This window comes from Phocoena phocoena, chromosome 10 (genome assembly GCF_963924675.1).
Source record: "Phocoena phocoena chromosome 10, mPhoPho1.1, whole genome shotgun sequence".
Lineage (NCBI taxonomy): Eukaryota > Metazoa > Chordata > Mammalia > Artiodactyla > Phocoenidae > Phocoena > Phocoena phocoena.
Window position 1 is genome coordinate 55,782,922 of NC_089228.1, and position 20,708 is coordinate 55,803,629.

Sequence of the window (20,708 nt, forward strand, 5' to 3'; positions counted from 1 at the left end):
TTGAATAAGAATGCAGTGTATTTTCCCTGACAAGCCTCAATAGAAGAGTCCAGTGTGCATACCTTGGATTCTACAATAAGGCCATGTCTTTAGCAGAAGAAAACTACTTTCCATTTGAAAAACAGTTCTTGGAGTTCTAAGAAGCCCTAGTAGAATCTTAAGAGCCTGACCACGGGACACCAAGGAAGTATGTGTCTGGGTTGCCCATTATGAACTGATACTATCAGATCCATCAAACCATAATGTAGGGTGGCTGCAGCAGCATCCTTCCTATGATGGAAATGGTACCTCCAGGATCAGGCACAGACAGGTATTGAAGGCACACAGAACTTACAGGAAGAGGTAGCCCATCTCTCAACTCATGTCTTACATCCTCAAGGGGACAGATCCTACGAGAAGGTACGTGGGTCCAATTCTCTGAATGATCAGTTCTGGGTATTGATGCTGGCTGATGCTGCTGCCATGTAGAAGCCTGGTCAGAGATGGCCTTGAGGGGAACACTCCCAATGGGCAAAGATAAGAACAGGACATGTGGTCCTTGTTTTGTAACAGAGGAAGAAATGACCCGACCTGAAATGTATAATAATATCTAATTCTGGGCATTGCTGAATGGCTCTTCTTATTGGTCAGCTGCAGGGAAGGAATGAGATCAGAAGAACAGAGACAAAGGAATTTGGGGAACAGGCATGGGGTGAACTTGTTGGAAAGGACACAGAACATGCTCATGTTCATGTTTCATGTTAGAGTTCACTTTGACGTAACCATTACCCCAGAGCTTGCACAAAAGGCCCTTGGAACAGAGTTGCTATGGTGATGGTGACAGGAATGAAGGTGATGTATGGGTCACACAGCAAGGGACTCCTCTTACCAAGGTCACTGCTGAACGCTCAGCCTGCCAAGAGCAGAGTCTGATGCACTATCTCCCAAGGAGACCTGCCAGCCACTTACTGGAATATTTATTTATCAGACAACTCTTATTTCAAATTTTACGTATTGGAATTGATACCTATTCCAGATATGGGATTGCCTTCCTGGCCTATAGTCCCTCTGTTGGAACCATGCACAGACTTACAGAACACCTTTACAGCTGCATATGCTACCGATCATTGCCAACTAAAAGACCCTTTTTATGGCGGTGGGCATTTGATCACTTGATCCACTAACCCTACTGTATATCACATCACTCAGAAACAGGCAGCCTAATGGCATGATGGAATGGCTCATTGAAGTCTCCTATGAGATCCACCTCAGGGACAACATCCTGCGAGTCTGGGACACTGTGCTCTGGGATTATGGAACTGAAGTAATGGCTGATAAACATGGTGCTGTGTCCCTAAAAGCCAGAATCAATTGATCAGAAAACCAAGGGATACAAGTGAGATAGACAACACTTATCATACCCAGTTTGTAGTTTTCGGAATTTGTTCTTCTTGTCCCTAAAATGTTAGGCTCTGCTGGGTTGGATTCCATGTAACCTTAACCTACAACTACCACTTTGCCATTCTGGGGCTCCTTGTGACAGTAGAACATCCAGCAAGAAAAGGTGTTGTTATATTGGCAGTTCTAATTAATCCCATTATCATGCAGAGGGAGGGATGCTGTTATGCAGTGATGGACAGGAAGGAGCCCAATATGGTACCACAGGGCTTCCCTGGGGCATCATTTAGTGCTTCCATGTTCAGTAATAACTGTAAATGGGAAACTGCAGAAACCACAGTTCAACAAAGGTAAAACCGTTGAGGACTCATATCCCCCAGAGATGAAGTTCTGAGTTACCCTTACAGGCAAGCAACTTGTCTGCACTGAAGTGCTAAATAAAGATGAGGGAAATATACAGTGAGAAATAGAGAAAGGAAATGAATATTGTGGCCTTAGAATGAGTTGCAGAAGTAGTAGCTGAAGTTTGTTCCATGAACCCTCATGTTTAAGCCTTTTGTAGACTTGGAGGGGTGAGCACAGCTTTGAAGTCTTTGTGAATGATTAAATATAGTGGAAAGCAAAAGGTATGGATGTACTATATTGAGTAGCTTTGTACCCTAATTCACGTCTTCCATCAAACCATTTACTCCAGCCACTGGCACAACAAGCTTCTACCTGGACGCTTTACCTGCAGTTACATATAACAGCACAACACTTCAGCTGCCTTGCTGCTTCCCTGGATCTGCTATGTGGAACATCTACAAGAACTCACTTGGCACTCACACATGGAAATCCTGAAAGTGCAAGGGAGTTAACGCTTTACAAGGAAACATTTAGTGATAGGGGATGGGAGCTGTGGGTAGAAAAATGCTCCTCTCTTCTGTTCCTTTGGTGGACAATTCTGAAACACCTGATCTTTCAGAGGGATATGGCAGAATCCAGCTGCAGGGGCCTCCATTGCTGATAGGCTCAAGGATGCACAATTCCAATTTTTAATCAGGTTTTTTGCTTTTTTGATGTTGAGTTATATGAGCTGTTTCTCTATGTTGGCTATTAATCCCTTATTGGTCATATCATTTACAAATATTTTCCTCCATTCAGTAGGTTGTCTTTTTGTTTTTTTGATGGCTTCCTTTGCTGTGCAAAAGCTTTTACATTTAATTAGGTTCCATTTGTTTATTTTTGCTTTTATTTCCTTTGTTTTAGGAGATGGATTCAAAAAAAATACTGCTGCTATTTATGTTAAAGAGTATTCTGCCTATGTTTTCCTCTAGGAGTTTTATAGTATCCAGTCAGATGGTTTCACCGGTAAATTCTACCAAACATTTAAAGAAGAAATAGTACAAATTCTTTACCAATTCTTCTGAAAAATAGAAGAGGAAAGAACATTTCCCAATTCATTCTATAAGGCCAAAGCCAGATAATGACATCACAAGAAAAGAAAACTTTAAACTAATGTCTATTATGAATGTAGATGCAAAAATCTTCAACAAAGCACTATCAAACTAAACCCAGAAACATATAAAAAGGAATGCAAACCATGATCAAATAGGATTTATCTCAGGAATCTAAGGTTGGTTTAACATCTGAAAATCAATCAATGCAATATTCCATAAAAACAGAAACAAATGGCAAAAGCCACATAATCATCCCAAAAGATGAAGAAAAAAAACATTTGACAAAATGCAATATTCTTTCATGATTAAAAGATTTAACAAATTAGGAATAGAAGGAAAGTTTCTCAATCTGATAAAGAGCATTTATAAAAAACCAACAGCTAACATCAAACTTAATGGTGAAAAAATGAGAGCTTTTCCCTTAAGATCAGGAACAAGACAAGGATGTTCACTTTCCTCACTTCTATTCCAATTGTACTGGAGGTGCTAGGCAGGGCAATCAGGCAAGAAAATGAAATAAATAACATCTGGATTGGAAGGGAAATAGTAAAGTTATCTTTAGCATATTCAGATGACATGACCTTGTATATAGAATATCCTAAGAAACTCATTAAAAACTATTTGAATTAATAGACTAGTTCAGTGAGGTTGCACAACTACAAGAGAAATATACAAAATACAACTGTATTTCTATATACTAGCAATGAACAATCTGAAAATGAAATCAAGAAAACAATTTCACTTACAATAGCATCAAAAAGAATAAAATACTTAGTCATAAAGTATTTGAACAAATGATGTATAAAATTTACACTTCGAAAATTAGAAAACATTGTTCAAAGAAATTAAAGAAAAGCTAAACAAATAGAAAGACATCCATGTTCATGGATCAAAAGACTTAATATTATTAAGATGGCAATATTCACTAAAGCAATCTGCAGAGTCAACACAATCCCTATCAAAATCCCAGTTGGCTTATTTGCAGAAGAAATTGGTAGGCTGATCCTCAAACTCATATGGAAATTCAAAGGTCTCAGAATAGCCAAAACAATCTTGAAGAAGATGAATAACATTGGAAGACTCACTGTCTTAGTCCATTTAGGCTGCTTTAACATAATACCATAAACTGGTTGCTTATAAAAACACATAAATTGGGACTTCCTTAGTGGCGGAGTGGTTAAGAATCTGCCTGCAAATGCAGGGGACACAGGTTCAAGCCCTGGTCCAGGAAGACCCCACGTTCTGCAGAGCAACTAAGCCAGTGAGCCACAACTACTGAGCCTGTGTGCCACAACTACTGAAGCCCGTGCACCTAGAGCCCGTGCTCCGCAACAAGAGAAGTCACCGCGATGAGAAGACTGCACACCACAACAAAGAGTAACCCCCACTCACCGCAACTAGAGAAAGCCCACATGCAGCAATGAAGACCCAACGCAGCCAAAAATAAATTAATTAATAAAATAAAACAAAATTTTCAATTTCTGGGGGCTGTGAAGTCTAAGATGCCTGCACATTTGGTATCTGGTGAGAGCCCTATTCCTGGTTCATAAATGGTCTTTTTTTCTCCATGTCCTCGCATGGTGAAAAAGGGATGAGTGAGCTCTCTGGAATCTCTTTTATAAGGACATTAATCAGATTTATGAGAATTCCACAAATCATGATCCAAGCAACTCCCAAAGGCCTCACCTCCAAATACACTAGGATTTAACATAAGTTTAGGAGGACAAAAGTATTCAGTCAATAGCACATATTCCCAATATCAAAACTTAACTACCAAGGCACAGTAATCAAAACAGTGTGGCAACTGGCATAAGGATAGATATATACCCCAATGGAATAGAATTGAGAATACAGAAATATACCCTCACATATATATGGTCAACTGATTCTTGACAAGGGTACTGGAACAATTCAATGAGGGAAAGAAAAGTCTGTCAACAAATGGTTTTGGGACAAGACATGAAAATGCATAAGAATCAAGTTGTAACCCCTTCATCACACACCATACACAAAAATTAACTCAAAATGGATCACACACCTATCTAAGTGTAAGAGCTAAAACTAAAACTCTTAGAAGAAAATATAGAAGTACATCTTTATGACTTTGGGAAAGGCAAAGCCTTCCTGTAGTTAACAACAGAAGCACAAGTGACAGAAGAAAAGATAGATAAATCGGGCTACATCAAAATTTAAAACTTTTGTGCTCAAAGGATACCATCAAGCCCATCATCAAAAAATCTAGAAACAGGGCTTCCCTGGTGGCGCAGTGGTTGAGAGCCTGCCTGCGGTTGCAGGGGACACGGGTTCGTGCCCCGGTCCGGGAAGATCCCACATGCCATGGAGCAGCTAGTCCCATGAGCCATGGCCACTGAGCCTGCGCATCTGGAGCCTGTGCTCCGCAACGGGAGAGGCCACAACAGTGAGAGGCCTGTGTACCGCAAAAAAAAAAAAAAAAGTCTAGAAACAATAATTGCTGGAGAAGGTGTGGAGAAGAGGGAACCCTCTTGCACTGTTGGTGGGAATGTAGATTGATACAGCCACTATGGAGAACAGCATGGAGGTTCCTCAAAAAACTAAAAATAGAACTGCCATATGACTCAGCAATCCCACTACTGGGCATATACCCTGAGAAAACCATAATTCAAAAAGAGTCATGTACCACAATGTTCATTGCAGCTCTATTTACAATAGCCAGGACATGGAAGCAACCTAAGTGTCCATCAACAGCTGAATGGATAAAGAAGATGTGGCACATATATACAGTGGAATATTACTCAGCCATACAAAGAAACAAAATTGAGTTATTTGTAGTGAGGTGGATGGACCTAGAGTCTGTCATACAGAGTGAAGTAAGTCAGAAAGAGAAAAACAAATACCATATGCCAACACATATATATATATGGAATCTAAAAAAAAAAAAAAAGAAAATAGTTCTGAAGAACCTAGGGGCAGGACAGGAATAAAGATGCAGACATAGAGAATGGACTTGAAGACATGGGGAGGGGGAAGGGTAAGCTGGGACAAAGTGAGAGAGTGGCATGGACATATATACACTACCAAATGTAAAATAGATAGCTAGTGGGAAGTAGCCGCATAGTACAGGGAGATCAGCTCGGTGCTTTCTGTCCACCTAGAGGGGTGGTATAGGAAGGGTGGGAGGGAGACGCAAGAGGAAGGAAATATGGGGATGTATGTATATGTATAACTGATTCACTTTGTTATACAGCAGAAACTAACACACCATTGTAAAGCAATTATACTCCAATAAAGATGTTAAAAATAAAAATAAAAAAAAAGGATACCATCAAGAAAGTGGAAAAACAATGTACAGAATGGGAAAATATACTTTCAAGTCATGTATCTGATAAAAATACTTGTATCTAGAATATATAAAGTACTCTTAAAATTCAATAATATAAAGAAATAACTCAATTGAAAAATGGGCAAAGGATCTGAATAGACATTTTCTCCAAATATATACTAATGGTCAGTAAGCACACAAAAGATGTTCACCATTGTTAGCCATCAGGGAAAGCAAATCAAAGCCTCAATGTGATATCAATTCACACCTCCTACGATGGTCAAAATCAAGTGTTGCCAAGAATGTAGGGAAATTGAAACACTCATACATTGCTAGTTGGAATGTAAAATGGTACAATCACTTTGGAAAACAGGTCAGCAGTCCCTCAAAAGGTTAAACATAGAGTTACCATATGACCCAGCAATACCACTCATAGGAATACAGCCAAGAAAATTGAAAATATGTCCACCAAAAACTTGTAAAATATACCAATGTTCCTAGCATCATTATAATAGCCAATAAATACAGAAAACCCTAATGTCCACCAACTGGTGAATGGATAAATAAAATGTGGTTTGTTCATACAAGAAAATGTTTCTTACAATAAAAAGAAACATAGTGCTGACACACTCTGCAATATGGCTGAACCTTGAAAACGTGCTAAGTGAAAGAAGCCGGTCTCATGTGATTCCATTTACGTGAAATTTTCAGAATAAGCAAATCCATAGAGACAGAAAGTAAATTGGTGGTTACCAAGATCTGGGAGAGGGTTGGGGGGAAATGGGAAGTGACTTCTAATGGGAATAAGGCTTCTTTCTGAGATAATGAAAATGTTCTAAAACTTGACAGTGGTGACAGCTGCACAACTTTGAATATACTTAAAACTATTGAATGGTACCTTTTAAATGAGAGAATGTTTTGTTATTTGAATTATATCTCAAGAAAGCTTTCTTTTTAAGGATGAAGAAACTAAAGAATGCACCCTTGCCTTGGCTTTTCCTCTAATCCTGTTTTCATCTCTCAAGCCTATTTCCAGGATCACCCTTCGTAATGAACTAGCTGCACGCAGCCCTGATTCAGGCTCTGCTTTCTGGGGAGAAGACAGGATGGGGATAGGTGCTGGTGAGTACTTTTCTCCTTGAAGAAAAAGTGAAAAGGTGGTACCACTAACAACATCGTCACCTGGGGAGCTGTACAAGGTTCTTTACCTGTTGTGCTTTCTTGCATTGATGGGATAAAGGGCAAACCCCAAATCCATCCCTATTTTCTCAGAGCCTTTCCTCACACAGACTTTATGAATCAGGGTAAATATGATATCACTTATATGTGTAATCTAAAATATGACAAAGTTGGGGACTTCCCTAGTGGCTCAGTGGTTAAGAATCCACCTGCCAATGCAGGGGACATGGGTTCGATCCCTGGTCCAGGAAGATCCCACATGCCGTAGATCAACTAAGCCCGTGTGCCACAGCTACTAAGCCTGCACTCTAGAGCCGGCGAGCCACAACTACCGAAGCCCCTGGAGCCCATGCTCCACAACAAGAGAAACCACCACAATGAGACACAGCCGCAGGGCAACGAAGAGTAGCCCCCGCTCGCTGCAACTTTCTGTTTCACCGCAACAGAAAGCCTGCGCGCAGCAATGAACACCCAACGCAGCCATAAATAAATAAATTTATTTTTTTTAAATGACACAACTTAACTTATCTATGAAACCAAAACAGACTCACAGACATAGAGAACAGACTTGTGGTTGCCAAAGGGGAGAGGGGTGGGGGGAGGGAAGGACTGGGAGTTTGGGATTAGCAGATGCAAACTAGTACATACAGGATGGATAAACAATAAGGTCCTACTGCATAGCACAGGAAACTATATTCAATATCTTGGGATAAACTATAATGGAAAATAATATGAAAAAGAATATATATATGTATAAATGAATCACTTTGCTGTACACCAGAAATTAACACAACATTGCAAATCAACTATACTTCAATAAGATTAAAAATTTAAAAAAAGAGGGCTTCCCTGGTGGCGCAGTGGTTGAGAGTCCGCCTGCCGATGCAGGGGACACGGGTTCGTGCCCCTGGTCTGGGAGGATCCCACATGAAGCGGAGTGGCTAGGCCCGTGAGCCATGGCCGCTGAGCCTGCGCATCCGGAGCCTGTGCTCCGCAACAGGAGAGGTCACAACAGTGAGAGGCTCGCATACCGCAAAAAAAAAAAAAAAAAAAAAAAAAAGAATTTGGTTAAGAAAATGTACTGACATTAATTTAGGGTTTTTTAAAATACTGGCATAGAAATAAATACGAGATAATTTTCCCTCCCTCATCTCTAAAAGCCTTGAGTTCTGAGCCTGGACACCCTATTTTCAGGACACATCACTGTTTTTGTTGCAGAGCTGTCAGGCATTCAGACAACGACCAGCTGCCAAAGCTTTCCTTGGGGGAAGGACAGGGAGATGAGAGAACCTATTCTAGGGAGGATAAGCAGGGACCTGGTCTGATTCTGGATCTAAGATGTACAGAATGTGCCTGCCTCCTACACAGTCTAGAGCAGGAATCTGTAAACTTTTTGTGGCAAACAGTATCTATTTTTTGGCTTTGTGGGCTACAAAGTCTCAGCCACGACTATTCATGTCTGTTCTTGTAGTGGGAAGGCAGCCAAAAGCTTGCTGTAGACAATAAAATGGAATGAGTGTGGCTGTGTTCCAATAAAACTTTATTTATGGAAACTGCCTTTCTTATCATAGAAATTTTAATTTCTTATCATTTTCATGTGTCATGAAACATTATTCCTGTTTTGATCTTTTTCAACCATTTAAAACTGCAAAACCATTGTCAGCTTGTGGGCCAAACAAAACCAGTAGTGAGAGAACTTCTAGGAGGGGGTAAGTAAGTGCCACTGCCCTTAGCAAAGCACATACCTATGCAATGAATCCCAGATTTTTCTAGGATCCACAGTGAAGGAAGACATCACCCCAAGCTGACTTTGAATTATTTTCCTCCATGAAGAAAAGAGGCTTAAAATATACTTAATTTCCTTATTTCTTTTTAGATTTTATTGAAGTATAGTTGATTTACAATGTTGTGTTAATTTCTGCTGTACAGCAAAGTGGCTCAGTTATACACACGCACACACACACACACACACACACATATATATATATATATATATATTCCTTTTCATATTCTTTTCCATTATGGTTTGTCACAGAATATTGAATATAGTTCCCTGTGCTACTATATTGTTTTTAATTTGAAGTTTATAGCATCCAGTGCTAAAATAGTAATTTCAACTTTCTGTATGTCCTCAGAAAAAGGCCTGTGTACCTGTTCCTGAAGGCTAGACCCTGGGGAATATCAGGTCAGGGAGAGACTAGAATCTGAATCCAGAAACAGGAACTCTCAGGTCAAGAAAGTGTTTAATAGCAACATAAAGTAACCTCTTTTTTTCTTCAGCTAAACTCTCTCATTGCCAGAGGACAGCCAACTTGTACCCTCTGTGAGTGGAAGCATAGCCTAAAGCTGTCTACCACAAGGGCAGACTTCCTTTGAAATCTAGAGCTTTATCTCAGGAATGCATATGAATTTGTGTTCTCCTCTATAGCCCAGCTGTGTGTTTGTTTTAATATAAAAATAGCATGTTAAACTTTTTACCGTCAGAGAAAACCGTTACTCCTTAAAGATGCATTGTGTTTACCCTGCAGCTTTGAGGAACCCCAGGCAAGCCACCGCACTCCCCAGGGGCACACACACTGTATCTGAGGAGCAAAAAAACACATCAGGCTGCAGATTTTCAAGATTCCAATCAGGCACTGGATACTCACTTTTCATTAACAGGGCATGATTGATATGGGTTTAGAGATCCCATCTTCTGTTATAGGACACTGGTTCTCAAAGTGTGGCCCCAGGATCAGCTACAACACCACCTGTGGACTTGTTAGAAATGCAGATTCTCAGCTGCATCACAGAACCACTGAATCAGCAGGTCTGAGGGTGGAGCCCAGTGACCCGTATTTAGTAAGTGCTCCAGGGGACTTTCATGCTCCTTCAAGTTTGAGAACTGCTTCTACAGTGGAAAGAGTTGGAAAGAGCCATAAAAACCTTTTAAAACTTCATTACTTCATCACTCAGCCATGAAAAAGAATGCAATTTGAAGCAACATGGATGGACATAGAGACTATCCACTTAAGTGAAATAAGTCAAACAGACAAAGACAAATATCATATGATATCACCTATATGTGGAATCTTTAAAAAATGATATAAATGAACTTATTTACAAAACAGAAATAGACTCATAGACATAGAAAACAAACAAAATTATGGTTACCAAAGGGGATAGCGGAGGAGGGGGTTAGATCAATTAGGAGTTTGGGATTAGTAGATACACACTACTATATATAAAATAGATAAACAACAAGGACCTACTGCATAGCACAGGGAACTATATTCAATATCTTGTAATAACCTATAATGGAAAAGAATCTGAAAAAGACTATATATATAATAACTGAATATATACATATAACTGAATATATATAACTGAATCACTTTGCTGTATACCTGAAACTAACACAGTATTGTAAATTAACCATACTTCAATTTAAAAAATGGTAATTAAAAACAAGTTCACTGTGACTAATCTCTCCAATCTCTCTCTGCCTCCTCTTCCCCATCTGTAGAATCAGGGCACCACTTTGCTCTCAGGATTGCCTTGAGAATTAAATCAGATCTACCCAGACAACCAGAAAACATGACACAGCACCTGATGATCACAAGTCCAGCATGAATTTTGTTTTCCTCCTTTCCCAGCTTGAACCAAATATTAAAACAAAGGTATGTAAGTACAACTGCAAGTAATGATCTATTTCCATGAGATGATATGAGAGATGTGGCTGAAACATTTCCCCAGGAGACACCTTCACCACATCCATCCCTTCCATCTACATTATTTGCATATTCCTGACGTTCAGCGTATGAAATTTTAAAATCAAGTCATTATCAAATTGAAAACTATTTAGGCTAAAAAGTACTGTTGACAAATCAATTTTCCAGCAGCCTATGTTTTTCTTTGACTTTACGAGTTCCTTTGGGAGCATTCATTTATAAATTATCCAATTTAAAGGAGGAAAATCTCTCAGAAATACCAGCTTCAAAGCATAGCATATTGTAAAGGGCACCATTTCCTTATACATCCCAAATTGAGAAAAATCTTTAAAGTTGCCTTCTGGTTTCCCACAAAATCACAGATTATACCCACTCGTCTTTATTCTCACTCTTCTTTCCTCATTTATTCAGGCAAACTGTTCAAAAAAAACTTTGAATAGCTATCAAAATTCAGATATACAGAGAAAACAAATATGCAAACAAACCAAAAAAATCCCTTTAAAATATGCATAGGGGAGTTACATAAGTGTGTTTCTCCAGTTTTCTTCTTTTTAATAATATTAGAATACTTTTGTACAGAATGCAGTGATCTACATGACATACGTGTAAGTGTACATACACATGTGTTCCTACATGCCTGCCCTCTCTCACAAACACATACACACAAATTCTACTTTCTACATAACAGATAGAATAAACCTTAAGACAGGCTCCCAAATGTTGAATTTTCAATTACTTGTGAAAGAATTAAATGGAAGTTTATGGATAAAAACTTGGCTCTGAAAATACCAGAATAACCCAGAAAATTTTGGGGTTATGATTCAGGGGGTTATTTGGGGTGGGGACCTATTTTAGCTTACTTAAGAGAATACCCTGTTTTTAAATTTTTTCAAATTTTTTTTACTACCACTACAGCCTCAAGTAGAAACCATTTATAAACCATTGGTTAACTGGTTAATTCTGAGTCCTTCCTTTAGAACAGTTTCCCAAAGAGCTTCCATGAGGCAACATCTTGCTGACCTGCTTCTGATGACTGTACGCTCCTCTACAGAACTTGGACGCTGCATTTCTTATGTCATTTTGTCACTCACTGACATAATTTTCTCTATGTCTCAATCTATATGAGTTTATGGTATTTCAGAAGCAAAGTAGATTTGTCTAATTATTTGACTGAGATTGAAAAAGAGTAAACTTTCTAAACCTGGCATTTGGGATCTAATTGTGGTGAATATCCTTCTGGAATATTCTCGCACAGCACTGCACACTATCAAAGAATAAATCAAAGACTATCAGATAAAGAAGATGTGGCACATATATACAATGGAATATTACTCAGCCATAAAAAGAAACAAAATTGAGCTATTTGTAATGAGGTGGATAGACCTAGAGTCTGTCATACAGAGTGAAGTAAGTCAGAAAGAGAAAGACAAATAACGTATGCTAACACATATATATGGAATTTAAGAAAAAAAATGTCATGAAGAACCTAGGGGTAAGACAGGAATAAAGACACAGATCTACTGGAGAACAGACTTGAGGATATGGGGAGGGGGAAGGGTAAACTGTGACAAAATGAGAGAGAGGCATGGACATATATACACTAACAAATGTAAGGTAGATAGCTAGTGGGAAGCAGCCGCATAGCACAGGGATATCAGCTCGGTGCTTTGTGACCGCCTGGAGGGGTGGGATAGGGAGAGTGGGAGGGAGGGAGACGCAAGAGGGAAGAGATATGGGAACATATGTATATGTATAACTGATTCACTTTGTTATAAAGCAGAAACTAACACACCATTGTAAAGCAATTATACCCCAATAAAGATGTTAAAAAATAAAAAAAAAAAAAAAAGAAGAAGGAGGAGGAGTGGGTGGAAAGAGAAAGGGAAAGTTTCTGTTGAGTTTATTTCCTTGGCAAGAGAAAACACAGCCGAGAAGACATCATAGAATGGCTGAGGAGGAGGGAGCCCAAGGAATCTGGGTTTCTTAAGCACGAAAAAGTGGTGTGGTTCAGGTGGTTAGACTTACTGAGGGTGGCAAACTACAACTCCAGGTTAGACAGAATGAGTTCATAAGTCTGAATGTGGTTGGTTAAAATAAGTCCTCTGTTCCTTCTAGAAAAAAGAGAAGACTCTGAAGACAGTTACATCCAATGAGGGAAATATTCTGGAGTCACTCAGTTATAGGTCCTTTAACATCTTTTGTTATGATGAAACACAGCATTCACACATACACATTTGTACAACACTGACATTGAAATAATGTTGAAATTTGGAGATAATATAGCATGCCAGTTAAGAGCTGGCATGAAATCAGACCACCTGGGTATCAGCCCCAGCTCTGACACTTATTGGTTGTTTGATGTTGGGAAGGATGGTGTAATCCCTCTCAGTTTTAGTTTCCTCATCTATGAAATGGGGGCAATAAAAGTACTCTTAGATATGATATAGTTATGAGGATTATATTAAAACATTTGTCCATATGTATTAGTAAATGAAAGACATTAGAAATAGCTTCCCTGCTGTTGATGGATATACCTTATCATTTTTCTATCTCTCCCAAGAGAAATTAAGATTCTAGGTTGCCAAGTGACACAAATATTCACCTAACACTGATCCATTCATTCAACGATTTGTGTTTGTGGAGTGCCTACCAGATAACCGGCCTGGCAGAACTCACAGTCTAATGGGAAACACAAATACACACATAATTAAGAGGTCATGTTGGGAGGAGAATAAATAGGGCATAATGAGAAACAGGAATGGTTTATTTCACAAAGGAATTGTGACTGTCGAGGTAGATAATTCTTTAGGAATCTGAGATAAGGTAAGCTCACCTATAAATAAGAGACACTTAGGTAAAATGTTCTGGGAATATACTCTCAGTTATAATGCCTGCCCAATTAGCAAATATTTTTGAGAACTTTCTTTTTGCTGGGAATTGCAGATACATGCGTTTCTGCTCTAACATTAAATACATTTTACTGAAAATTTTTGCATCCTGTATTATGGGAAAAAATAGGATTGGAGGCAGTTCAATAAAAACTTAAGAAACTTTGGAATAGAACTTTAACACGCATACACTAATAATCTTAATAAAAATTATTAGCACAAGTAAATCTTTAGCATCATTTGAACCTACCCTCTTTGGCAAGCCCTATACCTTGGAGTTTGCTCTCCTCCCACACGTCCTCCTCAGAGGTGTAGGGCCTGAAGACATTTGATTTTAATAGAAGCCAATTTCATCAAAATTAAAACCATAAGGTGGGCTCGCGGCAGTGCTGGGGATGGTGGGAGCCGGAGCCGGAACAGAGGCAGGCTCGAGGCCAGGCTCCGTACCCACCACCCACGCATTCGCCCGTGCATCCCCGCGCCTCCCCGCGCATCCCATCCCCCCGTGCATCCCGGCGCCTCCCCGCGCATCCCAGTGCAACCGCGTGCTTCCTCGCATATCCTCGCACATCCGCCACCCTCAGCCAGCAGGATGGACAGCGCGTTGGGGGTCCTGGGCTCTGGAGACCAAGACCCAACCACCAAGCTCTTTTCATGGTGCTGGGCGCAGGGGTGACAGAGCTCAGTCACCAGCTGCTCTACATGGAGCTGCCCATCAGACGGGTCATGAGCCAATACCCACACCATTGAGACCAATGTGCTGGGGAGGAAGGTCCTCTACCCTCCAACCTTCTTCACCTATGTCAAGGACATTGTGCAAGTGGATGGGAAGATAGGCTGTTCCGAGGCCTGAGCTGCTGGCTGACGTCCACTGCCCTCTCCACCGTGAGCCCGGGCAGCATGAAGAAGATTTTCTCTCCAGATGATATCGAGCAGGTTTCCAGCAAGGATGACACGAAGACTTCTCTGAAGACTGTGGTGAAGGAGACCTCCTACCTGATGATGATGCAGGGAATGTCCCACATATTGGGTCACCCCTTACGGGTCATCTCAATAGCTGCACGGTCCATTTTGTGGGACTGGAGACCAAGTACACTGGAGAGTTGAGCTCCATTGGGAAGATTTTCAAAGATGAGGGGCTGCTGGGACTCTTTGTCAGCTTAATCCCTCACATCCTGGAAGATGCAGTTTTCTTGCAGGGCTGTAACCTGCTGGCCACTTCTTCAGTGCCTACCTGGTGGATGACAGCTTCAGCCAGGCCCTGGCCATCCATTCCAAGCTACCCCACAGGGGTGGCAGTGGCATGCCGACCTACCCCTTCCTGCTGGTGGGCGATCTCATGGCTGCAGGCCGGGCTCCCCACTCACTCCCCAGAGTTCAAATCCAGATCCACTGCTGGAAGGACCTGAGTGGGCAGGGCAAGCCTTTCCGTGGCTCCAGACTGCCTTTCCACCACCAGGTGTCATCATGCTTTGCCCTGGAGTACCCCGAACCATCTCAAAAAACACTGTCTCTTAAACAACAAAGACCAAAGAACAAAGTATAGCACAGGGAACTATACTCAATATTTTGAATTAACCTTTAATAGAAAAGAATCTGAAAAAGAATACATAAATATATATAACTGAATCATTTTGCTGTACACTTGAAACTAACACAACATTGTAAATTAACTGTACTTCAATTTTTAAAAAAAGAAACACACACACACACAAACCCACACTATCTCAGCCTGGCCACCGTGAATGAGGCCTGATCATCTCCAGGCACCTGTTACATGACCAACCCAGCAACACCTAGATGTGCTCCAGCCCAGGTGGGCTCTGGGTTCCATATTTGCCATGTGTCTGCACAGAAGCAGGGGATGGGTGGAAGTGAGCCTACACCCAGTGGCTTGGTCACTGTTAGACCTGAGGAAGCAGGGTGGCATTGAGGAATTGGGGCAGAATCCCCTTCCATTGCAGATTTGCCGAGTTTGCCTTGTGCTGGGGCCAGAGAATGGCTTGTGGAGGCCCAGGTCAGAAGGCAAAGACTCAGGGGGTCAGGTACCACCCCCCATTCACACCCCTCGAGTTGGCCCCAGCTATCATCCTTCAGCTCAGCTGGGAGCATCGCTCTCCTACTTTGTAAATAGGGTGTGATCCCCTTTCAGGAGGCCACCGTCATGTCTGGGCACGTGCTAGGAAGTCCTGGCTAGGTTCTGCTTTCATTTTTCTCAGCACTACTTTTCTGATAAGAAGAAGGCAGCACCTTCTAATGGGACATCGTGTGACTGCTCAGAACATGTCCCCCTCTTCATCAGTTTCATGGTGTCGCCTCATGTGCAGGACCTGGTCACCGTGCAGCTGTGAACACCCAGAAGTTAGGCAGATCAGGGTCTCTAGTCCTTCCCAGTTTAAAAGTTCCTAATAAGATCTGACCTTTTCTCCCTCAAATAAATGTATTGGTGGTGATTTGAGGGAAAAAACCCCTACACTCTGAAGGGGATCAGAACATGCCACCCCCAAATATGCCATCCTGCTATATGGATTATTTTGAGCTTCATACACTTGAGGAATAGCAGGTGCAAGAAAGGGTCTCTGACCTCCCTCTTTCTACCTAAAAGCAGGACATACAATTTCATATGAGAAAAGTGCTCTCCCTGCACCAGGAAGAAGAGAACATTCTTATCTCCAGACGTGAAAAGTTGACACCACGATGAATCTGTGCAAACAAGCCTACTAAAATAACCTTTATCTCCCATTAGTTTCCCCCACATATTTCCTAACTTGCCCACAATTTGGCAGCCCCGCCCAGCCCCTTTTCCCTTTGTCATGTCTGGTCTCCACAGCAAACTGTTCTTTGTTACAGCAAACTTACATGGCATGTAAGTTTCCAGGTCTATCCCATCCTTACAATATCTCTGTCTTTTCTATGAAGGCTTTCATGCCACATAAAATATTAACATCAAGTAAAATTTGTATGTTTTTCCTCCTATTAATCTGTCTTTTGTCAGTTTAATTTACAAGCCTTATTACACAACCTAAGAAGACAGAAGAAAAGTCTTATCTTCCCTACAAATCCAATAGTACCTAGGATTCCACACCCACTATGTTTTTAAAACATGGGGAAATATCTTTGCAACATCTTTATCCACACTTGCAGTCTCTCCTAATAACTTAAAATAGTAGAAAGTTAGCAGTTCCTAAAGCCACTAAATCATCTGTTTCTTGCATAAAGAAAGGTACACTGGCCAGAGTTTTCCTTTATAAGGCTAAATTTTCTTCTTTAATTGTAAGAAAGCTTACATTGGATCATTTCAAAACATGAACCTGCTGGGGACTTCCCTGGTGGCACAGTGGTTAAGAATCTGCCTGCCAATGCAGGGGACACAGGTTCAAGCCCTGGTCTGGGAAGATCCCACATGTTGCGGAGCAACTAAGTCTGTGTACCACAACTGCTGAGCCTGCACTCTAGAGCCCGCGAGCCACAACTACTGAAGCCCGCATGCCTAGAGCCTGTGCTTCACAACAAGAGAAGCTGCTGCAATGAGAAGCCCGCGCACCGCAATGAAGAGTAGTCCCCACTTGCCGCAACTAGAGAAAACCCACGTGCAGCAACGAAGACCCAGTGCAGCCAAAAATAAATAAAATTTTTAAAAAACAAAAAAAACATGAACCTTCTGGGCCAACTCATATATGAATCAACACAACTTCCTCTTAAATGCCATCTTTCCATTATTTACAACCTTAAGAAACACACACTGCTTCGGAAAAAATCCTATGACCAGGCATGATCCCAAATCACAAATAATTCACAGTTTAGTAGGAAAGGTAGTCACACTCAAATCATACTGTCTTAAAATAACTACTTTATTAGAGAGAGAAAGAAGGGCTAGAAGAAATCGTGGTATACAATGATGAAATTTCTGGAGCTAACTTTGAAAGATTTCTCAAGTTGTTTATAATAGAAGAAACACCGAAAAAAGAAGAAGAAGAAGAAAGAGAAGGAGAAGAAGAAGGAGAAGAAGAAACATGTTGCTAGGCAGAAGGGAGTCTGGGAATACACTTCAAGAAGAAGCAACTGGAAATGCAAAGATGTAAGGTCCCTCCTCAGAGCACAGAAGAAGAAGGTCGCTCTATCTCTCTTGTCTCAACAATTTTTTGACATTTTATCCCTGACTCTTCTGGTTCTAATAATCATTGGGAAACTGTGGTCAGGCCTTATTTACTCAAACTCAACTTCTCCATTTTCTTGTGAGGATGTTTTGGAGAGTGGAGGTGAACAGGGGTGAAGAAAACTGTCTCCAAGCCTGGATTTGGCTATTCTCCTAGGTGAGGACTGTAAACAATCTCTCACCCAGAGTGGGTGCAGGTCTTGGGAAAATAGCTCCACTGGTTTAGAAGATGGCTGTGTGCATGTGGGATGGCAGAAATGGAGACCACAAAAGGTGATTGATAAAATCTTCACCAGGAGACAAGGAGAGGATTTTAACTCAGTCCACTGAGAAACTGGGAAGATGCTGAGAATTCTGCTACAAGTGCTACATGATGATGATGGTGGCGAAAAGTTTTAATAGAATTTTTTAGTATACTCCAGTTATTTGCTCTATAGTATCTAATGGAACCCTTCCCAGTAATCCCTAAAACATGCAATAAAACTCTTGATTTGTAGTTCCTTTGGAGGGAGGATCAGGAGATGTGCCACATGGGAGATGAAAAATTCCCATTCCCACATAATAGAAACAGAGTAAGAGAGAACATTTAAGAAGAGCTTTAGTGGGATGACATATTTAAATTCCTGAAATAAAAAGATTATCAACAAAGAATCCTATATCCAGCAAAAGTATCCTTCAAAATTAAATAAATTAATAATAATAATTTTATATATTATAATAATAATATATACTTTTAAATAATTTTAATATATAACAATTATATATTATTATAATTACTATATGATTATTATATATTATATTAATATAATAATTATATTTTATATAATGTTAATATATAATGATATTATATTTTATATAATTTTAAATATAATAATAATAATTAATTAATTAAAATTAAATAAATATGAAATAAAAGAAGAGCTTTGGACTTCTTAAAACCACGACCTAGCTGTTGGAATCAGTCTTGTCTAGATTTTAAGGAACCAGGAGACTCCAGTTAACATTGAGTTAAACCTGTGATCTTTGTTTACGTTAACTTTTTTTTTAATATAAATTTATTTTTTGGCTGCATTGGGTCCTCATTGCTGCATGTGGCCTTTCTCCAGTTGTGCCGAGCAGGGGCCACTCTTCGCTGCAGTGTGTGGGCCTCTCATTGCGGTGGCTTCTCCCGTTGCAGAGCACAGGATCTAGGCAAGCAGGCTCAGTAGTTGTGGCTCGTGGGCTCCAGAGCGCAGGCTCAGCAGTCGTGGCCCATGGGCCTAGCTGTTCCGAGGCATGTAGGATCCTCCTGGACCAGGGCTTGAACTCATGTCCCCTGCATTGGCAGGTGGACTCCCAACCACTGTGCCATTAGGGATGTCCTGTTTATGTTAACTTTTAATATCCTATGTTTATCCCTCCTGACAGCAATTTTATGCACTTTTCACACAAAGACATTGACCTTTGGATGTGTTCCGTAGGCAACCAATTGCCCAAAAGGGACTAACAGGAGTCAATTTATTTTTAGCATGTGTTCCCAAAAGAAGACCTTTTGCCTTCAGGTAATGGTGATAAAGAAAGGAAGTGAGCAGAGAATCAGCTTTGTGTCCCCATCCATCCTCAAAAGGAAGGTACTTAAACTCAAGTTTATGGCTTTTTTAGTTTTGTATATTCAGCACTTAGTCCATTGCCTAGCTAGTAGCCTATATTGGCAATCAATTTAGCTCATGTGATTGTGGAATCTGGCAAGTCCAAAGTCTGCAAAGTAGGGCAGTGCCTGAAGACCTAGGAAGGAGTTGATGCTTCAGTTTGAGTCTGAAGTTGTCTCCTAGAAGAATTCTCTCTTCATTATTTTTTAACATTAATTTTTTAAAAAATTGAAATATACTTGGTTTACAATGTTGTGTTAGTTTCTGGTGTATAGCAAAGAATATATATATATATATATATATATATATATATGGTTTTTTTTCAGATTCCTTTCCATCCTAGGTTATTACAAGATGTTGATTATAATTCCCTGTGCTATACAGTAGGACAATGTTGTTTACCTGTTTTATGTATAGTAATGTGTATCTAATCCCAAACTCTGAATTTATCCCTCCTCCCCGCTTTCCCCTTTGGTAACCATAAAGAGTTTTTGGTTTGGGAGAGGGCAGTCTTTTTCTATTAAGGCCTTCAACTGATTGGATGAGGTGGACTCATGTTATAGAGGGTAATTGGCTTTACTTGCAACCTACTGATTTAAATGTTAGGCTCATCAGAAAAATACCTTCACAGAAACATCTAGATAATGTTTAACCAAATAACTTGGCATTGTGGTCTAGCCAAGTTGACACATAAAACTAACCAGCACACCAATGAACCCCAGGAGCTCCATCCACATGCCCATCCCAATCACGACTCTTTGCCCCCACTGCACACCCAGCAAGTAACCATTACCCTGATGATATAGTAATCATTTTTGTGTGTATTTTTAAAAAATAATTTTAGTGCATCCCTAGACATGGTAGTTTATTCTTGCCTATTCGTTTTAATTCGATATTCCTTGAAGGTCTATTTTACTCCATAGAACCCAAACCATGTCTTTCTTTACATTTGATCTGTTGAAGAACTCAGGCCTTTGGATGTAAAGAATCACTCACATTCTGGTTATGGCTGATCGGATTCTGCATTAAA

At 40.3% G+C, this 20,708-nt stretch overlaps 1 pseudogene; it reads left to right on the forward strand.

The window, feature by feature from the left end:
- Positions 1–281: 281 nt before the first annotated feature.
- On the forward strand, positions 282–16,245 carry LOC136129594 (mitochondrial carrier homolog 1-like; annotated as a pseudogene).
- Positions 16,246–20,708: the final 4,463 nt, after the last annotated feature.